We start from the raw sequence: 12522 nt of genomic DNA on the forward strand, positions 1-12522 counted from the left end.
TTGTGCAGTTTGCTAGTACATTAGTCATAATATTTTTGTCATTGGGAACCACATATATATTTTAGCCGTGGAAATGTTACTTATTTCTACCAGCCAATTTAATTCAAATCCTACATATCAATAAAAAGTCATGAATTATATCATAGATAAAGGTGGGACAAAATTCTGGTGTTAATTTTTGATTAGGAAAGATTGCCTATAAAATCATGAAATGCAATTTCACAGCAAATCAGAAGTCTACCAAGTCCAGAATACTGGTTCTTTTCTATTCAATTTGATTGCTCATATCATTGTTAATCACAGCTGTATCTAAGAACTTTCCAATAAAACATTCAGTACATTTTGTCACCTTCAGTTTCTCATTTTATATGCGTGCAATGTTAATGGTAAATTATATGGCAAAATTTGATCTGAGAAATGGTAGACAACCTAAGATAAAATCATGTCAAGGAGCAGGCGTACAATCAAACTGGCTGGAAAAATGTGTAATTGTTCTCCTGCCTATATCATGACCCTGAATTTGCTAACCACTGCCTCTTGCATATAATAGCTGAAACCTTGATTTTGTCTGTACACTGCTTACTGTATTACAGAAAGCCAGGGTGTATGGGAGGTCATGTGTCTGGGCAGACACGCTACAGATAAATGGTCGATGCAAAGCCTCTGAAGCATTGATGTCGTTGTTCCCAGGTACATAATACCATTATTCATAACATGTTTAAGAAAGAGAAGATTTTTATCTTCTAGAACAGCATGGAGTATTAAAAAAAAAAAAAAAAAAAAAAAAAAAAAAAGATTAGAAAAAATGTATTAATAAATGCTGGAAAGAAACCAGACTTCTGAATGATCTAGCAGAAATGCTCAACTATTAACTTATCTTACACAACTGTCTGCCAAAGGGTACTTTCTGTGGACACTTCTCTTCAAAGTATTTTCTTCTGATAACTATATGTGTTCTAGCACTCAGTCATCAGAGTATCCGCATTTCAAACAGTGACCACAATGAACTCCAGCAGAGAAAAAAATACTCAAGTCAGCTTTTACAGGCCAGTTCAATACTCTAAATTCTGTGGGAGATCAAAATGAATAATGAGAACACTGTACTACGACAAAAATGTTTACAAGTTTTTTTGACATAGACCAAAATAGAATAAGTATTCTTTGAATAAGAATATGTTCAGAAGTCAGGTATGGATATTATTTGAAACAAAATATTTTTGCAAGTTCTTTGTCCATGTACCTTTGGATCTAATTAATTCTGCCATCTCTTCTGCAAACATATCTCATAGAAAGATTATTGTGATGTAGATAAACCTCACTGACATTTTTCATTATATCTAGTTTCGGTTTATATTGATTAGTTTTGTACCTATTCTTCATTTTGCCTATAGTTTTTCAGCACTCTCATATGGTGATGCTTCAGACTATCCTCAGGAGCTCAACATAGAACCCTTGCTGAGAAAGAAATGCTGTCCTTGATTTCTCTGGTTGAGAAGGGTTTGCGCAAATCTATGTAAGTACCCTATTTTGCTGTGCAGAATTTTTAGAAATTGCAATAAGACCTAAATTTGGAAATTTTATCATTTCCAGGCTAGCGCCTGCTGTGTTTTCAATATACAGGTCATGAGTTCCCAGAAACTCTACAGAATTACTGAGTACTCAAGCATTTGAATCTCATCAGTGCACACAAGCACATAAGTGATCATTGTTGCTTTAAGGAGTTGATCACCAAAATATTGCCAAAGATGATTCATATTTTTGAAAAAGCAGCACTTTTATTGATTATCCATCATTGCATCACAATCATGAGTAGATTTCACACCTCCATCCACCTTTGACTTTCAGTTTCAATGTTTGCACCAGATTATCTGAGTTCTGGGATATAATCTGTGAGATGGATTTGCCTTACAAACTATTACTATGAAAAAAATAAATAAAATATTATAATCCTTCTGATTTTCTGAAACAATTCTTATCCTTTTGTTATATTTGTGTAAAATATTAGGATCTGTGAATGTCTGTAGTGTGTTAAACCACACTCCAGCAAAATTCACATTCAGAGGACACAAATACATTGCAGACTGTGTGCTACAGTCCTCCTTGTGTGCTCAATCTGCAGATGCTCTGAGGCCTATTTCAGCCCTAACAAAAGAACTTGGAACTTGTACTCCAGCTATAACAGTTTACACTTTCAGCTTGACTATATCTAGTTCAAGCCTTAAATGTCCGCCAAGATGGCAGCTATTACATAAGTGGGGATTGAAACAAAGATCCTTTAGAATCAAAAGCATAGCCTTTACAATTCTGAATAAATCAAGCTTTTTAGGAGAACCTTGAATGTATGTAATTATACAGCGATCATATAGTAATTTGGCACCATGCTAGAGGGGAGAACTGCATTTCCAGTTGCAAGTTTGTCCCTTTATAACAAGGTGGAGATGAAACCTAAAAAAACTATATATAAATAACTCTCTACTCTTTTTCCTTTTCTTCATTAAAGCTATAGCTTTTATGATTCCCTTGGATACATCTCCCCACTTTTTCTACAAATTATCCCTAAGAGTTTCATTCTTTTCAGAAAATATTCTTCCAGTTAAATTGAAAATTTTGTCTATACATTTTTCATTCCAAATACCATTGTCTAGCACTTAACTAATTTTACTTGAAAAAATACAATTCTAGATAGAAATATAGCATCAAAAGGCTGGGAGCATGTCACTGTGCTAGGCTTCTTAAAAAAAAGATCCGATTCCAATAGAACAAACTCTGGATGAGATGATCTGTTTAAGCTAGTCTTAACAGAGTACATAAGCCTATGCAGACTGATTAATTTCCAATCAAATTAAAAATCTCAGACTAGGTCTGTATCCACAAGCTCAATATTAATTGAATTGGTGTATGTGAGCACTTCCAGCTTTGATCTCCACACAGTTAGGACAGGAACAGTTAGCATTAATAAGTCCCTCACAGTTTCCTTTCTGATGTAAACATGTTTTTAAATTTTTTTAATTTATTTATTTTTGGGTTTAGTCTCTACCATAAGACTCAGTTTATTTAAATGAGTCTTTTTAGGTACCATCACAATCCATATATCTCACAATCCATATATAGGGGTCTTTTTCTTCCTATGCAATATTCTGTTTAGATCTAACTCATATTTCTCGACATATGTAGACAATTAAGAGAGATCACCAAATCATAGAACTGTAGAATCTTAGAATCATAGAACGGTTTGGGTTGGAGGGGACCTTAAAGATCATCTAGCTCCACACCCCTTGCCATGGGCAGGGACACCTTCTGCTAGATGAGGTTGTTCAAAGCATCCAGTCTAACCTTGAACGCTTCAGGGAATGGGGCATCACAGGTTCTCTGGGCAACCCGTTTCAGTCTTTCACCACCCTCACAGTAAAGAATTTCATCCTAATACCTAATCTAAACCTATCCTCTTGGTTTAAAGCCATTTCCCCTTGGCCTATCACTGCTCCTCGATAAAGGGTCTCTGCCCCTCTTTTCTGTAGGTCCCTTTTAAGTACTGGAAGGTTGCTATACTGTCTCCCCGGAGCCTTCTCTTTTCTACATTAAACAACCCCAACTCTTTTAATTTGTCCTCATAGGGGAGGTGCTCCAGCCCCCTGATCATTTTTGTGGCTCTTCTCTGGACCTTACTCAAGGAGATCTATGTCCTTTACGCTGGGGTCCCCAGAGCTGAATGCAGTACTGCAGGTGGTGTCTTGTGAGAAAGGAGTAGAGGGGGAGAATCACCTCCCTCAACCTGCTGGTCATGTTTCTTTTGATGCAGCCCAGGATACAAGTGGTTTTCTGGGCTGCTAGTGCACATTGTCAGCTCATACTCAGTTGTTTCACCCAAGTCCTTCTCCACAGCACTATCTCTCAATCCACTCATCACCCAGCCTACATCTATGTGTGTTTGCCTAGGGCTGGTGAAAAACCATGTACTTGGCCTTGTTGAACTTCATGACGTTCACAAAGCCCATCTCTCAAGCCTGTCAAGGTCCCTCGGGATGGCATCCCCTCTCTCTAGAATATCAACCACACCACTTGAAGTCGTCAGCAAACTTGCTGAGAGCGCACTCTAGTCCTACTGTCCGTGTTGCCAACAAAGTTATTGAATAATACTGGTCCCAATACGGACCCCTGAGGGACAGAATTCATCACTGGTCTGTTGACCTCAACGTGTTTTGTGTGCAACCGTCCAACCAACTCCTTATTCATCGAGTGGTTCAGCCATCAAATCCATGCATCTCCATTTTAGAGGCAAGAATGTATTTTGGGAAAGTATCAAATTCTTTGCACAAGCCCAGTAGATGATGCCACTCTTCCCTTATCCACCAATGTAGAAGGTCTCAAATATCAGGCACAATTTGTCCTTTGTGAAAGCATGTTGGCTGTCACCAGTCACCTCTTTGTTTTCCATATGCCTTTCCATGAGCATAACTTCCAGGTAAATCAAGACTCTGTGAATTGCCTCACAACTAAGGATTTGTTGATTTCCTTAAAATATATCAAAGAACATTGTGCTTGTATTAAAAAAAAAAACTCAAACAATTATTCTTCCCTTTATGGGAGAGAAAATTTTGTCCAGAACCTGTGCACTCCTTAAATGAAATGTTCCACCAAAGATCAACACCTAGTTTGTTTGCTAGTGGTAACAGATGTGTTGACCTTTTAAAGTCCCGAATTAGATGACCTATAATAGTAGATGAACAAATGAACAAATCCATTCCTTTCCCTATTTACAGAAGAAACAAGTCAGGCTACCTGGATAATAGAAGGTCTGCTTTTAGCAGCTTTGCATGTTTTTCAACATCAGCCCCTCACTTATACATCCTACAAGCCCCAAAATACCTTTCATCACTGTTCTCATCCTCCATCACACCAAGGACCTTGAATATCCACTGTGAGATGAAGTAAGTGATTTCTGAAGAATCATAGCTATTCACACAGTTCTTCCAGCTTGATCTCTGTTCTCTGTACTTACTTCCTCATTGCTAGGAAGCATCATGAGTTACAAATTGAGAGAAAAGTTTACTCAGTCTTAATCATGCGTGTGGGTCAAGTGACTGAGGTTCCCCAAATAAATCGATAGCACTGGAATAGGCAAGCACCCCTTCTGTGCCCAAACATACTCCAGGACAACAAAGCAAGGATGAAGGAGCCCTTATTGGTTACCTTTCCAAGCATGAAAATCAAATGCAATTTGTCCATATTAGTCAGGCTTAGTTTCTTTCTGATTTATCTGGTGCCACAAAGATGTGACCCCCTGCCTATGCCTCTGATTTTTTTTAATAAAACATATTTGCTGGGATCGTTCACGCAATTGAAATTAGATGTAATTTGCCCTGAATACCACTCGTTTCGCAGACATTTCAAACAATGCAGGCAGTTCAGCATATAACTGCAGCATCTCTGCAATTGAATCAGGCTGGAGACCAGACTTCCTGCTGAAGCCCTCTACTGCCTGCTTCAAATCCAGGCTCTCCACTGCCTCCAAGTTCCATAGCCTCCTATTCATCGTCGTCAGCCTTCCTCCACGTTCTTCTTCCCTACTGTATTCTCCCTTTCTCCTTCCTAGTCTTCCTTTGAAACCTTTGGTGTAAAAGGTCTGAAACAATGATAAATGGGCATGTTTTTCCCATCGAAATCAAGGATGACAGTGCAGATCCTCCCACAAGAAGCCTTGCCACTAAGGTCTACACCTGCTCTCTCAGACCTGACCTATCTTTCCTTGCCTCTCCCTAGCATTTCAGAGGTATCAATGGATTTAGGTATCTGTGACTTCTAGTATCTGTCCTGAAAGCTGAAATAAAGATTGGAAGTTGTGCTTCTTTTGCTGTTTGTCTTTGGCAGTCTCTTCCTGCCCCTTGGTGCCAGCAAGGGATCCATAAGGCTTCTGCCTGTTCCCATTGTCTTTAAGAGCCAGTGGACTTTTGGGGCTCTTACATGGCCTCCTTCAAAAGCTGCACTCAGGCCCCATCCCTGAATAAAATTAAAGAAAATTTTGAAAGGTTTCTTGAGGCTTCTGAGTTCAATGTGGGACAACTGTGATCCTGTTTTTCCACACCTTCATCTCTATTCTGTTTCTTCCGCCCCCGCCGGCCCCCCCCCCCCCCCCCCCCCCCCCCCTTCTTTCCAGTTAAGTTCCTCTTCATCCTCTGCCATTTGCTCCTGATTTGCTTCTGGTTTTCATTTTTGAGTTTCCCCTTCCCTAGCAGAAGGGATCTCTCCCTGTCACACTCCAAGAGCATGCACTGCTGTGTAAAATGGGGGTTATTTCTCTGGGCAGTGTTGTAGCGGCTTTCTGCAGCAGTTTAATGAGAAATTATTACAATAATAAAGACATTAAGGTTAAAAATTAAAAAGAGGCATCTCACAGAACAATCAACTTCTAATGTGAAATAAGAATAGAGGTAAAGTCTCCTTAAAGTGGCGCTTTGTGGAATAGGAACCCCATAACATTTCGTAGAACTGACAGATGGGGAAGAAAAAAAAAGACATCCCATCTTTTTTCTAGTTTGTTTTATTTTTTTCTTTTTCCTATAATTACCAATAACCACACTATTAGGCTTCAAGGACAAAAATAACTCTTAGGACTGTCTAGATATCAGATCAGAACTAGTCTTTTTCCCCCTGGCAGCAGTTGGAAAGATGATTCCTCATGGCACCTGAAGTCTATAATTGTCAGATCACTCACTCCCATGGAGAAGTCCAGGCAGGTGGTATCTGCCCTGTGATTATTTCTCTTCTTTTTTACCTGGTTTTCCACAGTCATCCCCAAATGTCAGATGTGGTTACAGTGGAATGCCTGTATTTTGGGGAGGGAAGGAAAAGTGTATTGGAAGGGGTTAACTCTATCTACACTGGTGCAAGCAATGCCAACTTCTGTGTTTAAACTCTCTTTTCCAAACGGTTGCTGTGTGGGTTTTGTGATGTGTAGAGGTCCCAGGTGGGAGAAGGGTCCCTATGTGTGAGGTGCTGTACAAACACATTAGATTCCCCGACTTGAAGACTGATTTAAAGAACGCAGTCAAAATTTCTTAGTGACTAAGTATCCTTTATTGGCAGCGCTGGATGCACGGTGTTATATATGTTGGCGATAATAACTGGTCAGGGCCAGAGCCAATTGAGCCAAATTAGTTTATTAAAGCAAGCGGAAACAAGCAAAACAGCACTGGGCGGCCGGGGAGTCTCCTGCTCCACCAACGGCGCGCACCCAGTTCCCGAGAGTCACTGGTTTTATACCCTTCGCTTTCCGGTATACGTGTGTCCTTTAGCGGTGTACTCTGCGTCTGCACGGCTTGTTGCTAGGGGGTCGTTCATTTTCTTCTTCGGCCTCCTGGTGGTCGTGGGAATGAAGGCTCCTTGTCTTCCTCACGTCACGAATTCCTCGCCTCGTACTTCTGTACTTTCTTTTTCCTTGTTTCCTTGACTCCCACACAATGTTATCTTGCTTTACCACATTTGGTTAGTTGAGCGCTTGCGGTTAGTCTTACACAATGTAGCAATATAGTTAGCCTTGCAGTTAGCCTTACATAGTTTATGTGGCAACCTCCTTCTCCATTGTCTTTTAACTGAAATTGATGAACAAACAGTTTACTATCTATCACAATCCCCCCTTTTTCTTTTCACCATTTTGTTCATCAAACCGCTTAAGTTCTTGTTGGCTTAAAATAAGGGTTTCTTCTGTTTCTGGTATTTCTAGGGATTCATACTTGGTTCTCATAAGCATTAAATGAGCTGCTTCCAATCTACCTTTTACAATTTCTATGATTTTGTTAAAAATGCAAGGGCCAAATGTTAATCCTAATACCAGGAGAATTATTGGTCCTGCTACAGTTGATAACAAGTTGGTGAGCCAGGGGAAATTGTTAAACCAGGTCTTATACCAGTTTTGTTGTGCCTCTCTCTCTTTGTTTCTTTGTTCTAGTCCTTCCCTCAACTTAGCTGTTGAGTCCCTTACAACATCTGTTTTATTTGCATATACACAGCACTCTTCCCTTAAAGCAACGCACAATCCCCCCTGTTGCAAAAATATCAAATCTAAACCCCTTCGATTTTGCAGCACGACCTCTGACAATGACCGCACATCTTGTTCCAAGGCTGTTATGGATTGTTCGATATGTGCTAAATCTGCATCTACTGCCACCCTTAAGGAGCTAAACTCCTGGTCTTGTTTTACTAAAGACGCTACCCCTGTACCAGCACCTGCTCCTCCTAACAGCACCAGAGTAGCTACAATCAAGGCCGTCAATGGTTCCCTTTTTTTAAGGTGGTGTTCCCTGGTGTCCTGGAGGCTGTATGCATACTCATCTGGGTGATATATGATTCTGGGAATTATCAATACCTGTATGCAAAAATCAGCAGACTCATTAAACAGATTCAGGGAAATACAAGGGGTGAGCCCTTCTCTAGAGCATATCCATTTGGTGTTTTTTGCTGGAATTAACCACTCCGCCTGGCTTTCCGACCATTTTGCCTTTGTAATTATCCCACAGAAACGCTTTTTTTGTTCGGGAACCCTCCTAATGCATCTACCCTTTCCAGTTACTGCCGCTAGGGTTATTCCGTGTGTTTGAGTATTCTTCCGATCACATTGGGGGAGGTTGCTTCTATTCACTCGTTTTGCTTTTTCAATGACTCCTATCGCCTCATAGAAAGGGGGTTTGATATTAAAGCAAAGCCAACAGTGCTCAGTGAGGTTGGGTCTGGTGGCATTAAGAACTTGATAAGCAGCATGCATAAGCTTCCAGAGAGTATTCTGTTGTGGGTCTATGGTTGGGAGTATGAGGGGCTCACTCTCCAGTGTTAGGGCGCTATTACTTCTCACAAGGGTCCCGTTATCTACCTCAGGTAGTTCGTCTTTACCAATTATTGGTTTTGGGCCTACAACCTGATAATCACTGGGCAGAGGTTCTTTTTTAATAAGGAATAGTCTTCCCCTGTCAGTCCCTGCCTCCCAAAATCTTAATTCCCATGTTCTTCTAATCACCCATCCACCATCATGGGGCTGTGTCACATTTAGGTATAAGTACGTACAATTCCCGAGGGTCTGGTGGAGGGGGGTACCTCGGGCCCGGTATATCTGAGGGGGCTCACATCCTCCCGGTCCCCATCCTACTCTTAGATATTTGTCTGGGCCCCCTCCTGGTTCGAATCCATATGCAACAGTTTCACATCCCCAATAGGCACAGTAGTAATGTCCGGGCCAACTGCAATAACTCTTTCCTGGATTCGATGCTGGACATATGTAAAAACCCTGCCTATCTAAACAAAGGTAGTTGGGTGCCAAATCACATAATGACGCCCGGAAGGTCGGGGACCCAGCCACACTTACTGATTGTAAAACCCTTTGATCACCTCATTTAATCAAAGACCATTTAAAGGGTTGGTGAGTATACTCCCCTTCTAACAGATTGCAAAGCATTCCCAAAATCACTAAAGTAGTTTGCCAGAAAGGGTGGGGTCTCAGTCCTCTTATTATCCTTTTAATTTTAAATTTTTCCCTTATGTCCAGGTGTTTGCCTCTAAGTCTTTTCCTGGTATTTTGTCCGGGCTTTCTCAGGGAATCAGTAACCCTGGGGCATTTCTCGCAATGCCTCGGAGCTGTCCCACTCGGTGGGGTCCTGCCTCCACACCTTTCTTCCTTTCTGCCTTGCTCGCCGACTTGGTTGCTGCAAGCCACGAGGTGTTCCACTTTCTCGGCAGCAGAGGTAATCTCTGGGAGGTTCATTAGTGCGCCCCTTTCTGTTCTTGTATGATCCCCAATTTTTGTCTTTTACTTCTGAGTCACACCGGATCCACCGGATCTTACTTAGGACTTTTCGGCAAGACCCCTTTACAATTTGGACTATCAATGGGGCTGGTTCATTGGAATGGTAACAATAATTTTCAGGATTATCCCCTTTAACAAATATTTCCCACCATTCACGAGACTGTCCCGGTATTTTTCCAGTTATGTCCCCTATTTTCAAGGTTGCCCTAGTAATTTTTCTCTCTATTCGATAGCACTCTCTATAAATTCCCCTGGGCGGTCTGCCTCTATAACAATGAGTCCATCACCGTTCTTGGCAAACCTTACAAACAAAGCATACAAAGGGGTAACAATTACAATCTCGAATCCCACAATAAACCCTAAAATCAGTAGCAATAGCGTAGCTAAATCCGGCCAACTCGCCAAATCGGGTCTCCTGGATTAATTGTACAGAGTTCATTAGTAGTAATTTTTTAGTCCGGTCTCAAGTCCTTATCTTTTAAGGGTGACCTTCAAATCTCCAGACATGCTAGTGACTTTCCAGGGCTTCTCGGCTTCCACCGAAATAGGTCCTTTTACTTTATTAGCGTGAGTCCATCCCTTTTCAGCAGTTCTCACAGCTGTTTCTGTAGTAAGCAAAACAACATAGGGTCCTTCCCAACGAGGTGTCAAAGATGCCTCTCTCCAGGTCTTAATTAATACTTTATCTCCTGGCTTAATTTTATGGATTGTTATTTCCAAAGGGGGGCGCTGTGCTAAAAGGCCCTTTTTACGTAGCTCCTCCCTTCTAGTCATTAATTGTGTTATGTACAAACTAATTTGAGAGTCTGAGACGCGGATGATCCACAGGGACTTCCATATCATAGGGCATTCCATAAAGCATTTCAAAAGGGGAAATCCCTACGTCTATTCGGGGTTGTGTTCTTATATTTAGCAAGGCTAGAGGGAGGCATTTTATCCATGACATCTTTGTTTCTAGCATTAATTTGGTTAATTGTTTCTTAATTTCCCCATTCATTCTTTCAACTCTTTGTGAGCTCTGCAGGTGCCAGGGGGTATGATATTGCCATTGGGTTCCTAGTGCTGAGAAGACATCCCTCGCCACCTTTGACACGAAATGTGGGCCTCTGTTTGAGTCAATTATCTCTATTAACCCCTTAGCGCAGGATAATTTCCTCCAAAAGTATTTTTACTACAGTTTGAGTGGTAGCCCTTGCGGTAGGGAGCGCCTCCACATAATGAGTTAAATGGTCTATTATTACTAGCGGATATTTATGCCTCCCTACCTTTGGCAGTTCAGTGAAATCTATTTGTATATGGGAGAAGGGTCGGTGTGCTAATTCTCTTCCCCCCATTACCCGTTCCCTTAGCTGTTGTTTGTTAACCTTTTGACAGGTTAGACAACCTTGTGTTATTTGTTTAGCCAAATTATGAATTCCAATGCACATATATTTAATGGCAAATTGATCTACCAAAGCCTGTGTTCCCCAATGGGTCTTCTCGTGAATTGCACGTAGTATTTTTAGAGCAAGTGATTTGGGGAGGACTTCTCTACCATCCGGTAGTTCCCATTTCCCCTCAGCTGTTTCTTTTATTCCCATTTGGGCTAATTTAGTTTTCTCTTGTGTAGTAAAACTGAGAATGTGTATGGGGCCATGCAAAAGACAATGTTTCTTCTCTGGATTGTCACAAGCACAACACATTCCATCCACCCCGAAGTCCTCCCAAAATGCATAACATGGCTCCTCTTCTAAGTCTCCACCACAGTTAGGACATTCCTCTCTGGTCTGTTCTTTAACCCGTAAGGGTAACAAGGCTGCCCGTCTGGCCTCCTGATCTGCCAAGTTATTCCCTCTCACTATAGCACTTAGCCCCGTCTGGTGCCCTCGTACATGTACAACAGCTAATTTCTCTGGCCCTCTCAGGGCCTGAAAGATTTGTGTTATCAGTTCCTCATGGATTAGCCCTTTCCCTTGTGAATTTATTAGGCCTCTTTCTTCCCATATTTTTCCAAATGTGTGTACCACCCCATAAGCATACTTAGAATCTGTGTATATCGTTCCTTCCTTATTTTTGAGTAATCTTAGGGCCCTCAATACTGCATATAATTCACATGCTTGGGCTGACCAGCTGGGGCTAAGAGGGCCTGATTCTATAGCTTCAAGGGTTTTCCCATCTATGATAGCATACTCTGATTTCCTTTTCCCTTCTACTACCCTAGAGGATCCATCTACAAATAATTTTTCCCCTTCGTCCAATTCCTCTTCTTCTAAGTCTGGTCTTATCTTTATCTGTTCTTCTATGCTCTTAAGACAATCATGGGTTAATTCCTTACTAGGTTCCCCGTATAAAAATTGAGCGGGGTTTTGCAAGGTGGTCGCTTCCAGTGTTAACTTAGGGGATGACACTAAGATCCCCTCATACGGCATTAACCTTGCATCAGTAATCCATTTCTCTGCCTTTTGCTGTAATACCCCTCTGATATTATGCAGGGACATAACCCTGAGTTCGCCTCCGAAAGTTATTTTCACTGCTTCTTTAACTAATAAGGCCGTGGCCACTATGGCTTGCAAACACGTTGGCCATCCTCGACTAACAGGGTCTAAAAGTTTGGATATATACGCCACGGGTTTTCTACTCCCAGCCCACTCCTGGGCCAGAACTCCAAATGCTGTCCCTTCATCAGTGTTAACAAACAGGAAAAAAGGCCTCTTTAAATCTGGTAAACTAAGTACTGGGGCATTTACTAATTC

Source organism: Falco rusticolus, chromosome W (genome assembly GCF_015220075.1).
Source record: "Falco rusticolus isolate bFalRus1 chromosome W, bFalRus1.pri, whole genome shotgun sequence".
NCBI lineage: Eukaryota > Metazoa > Chordata > Aves > Falconiformes > Falconidae > Falco > Falco rusticolus.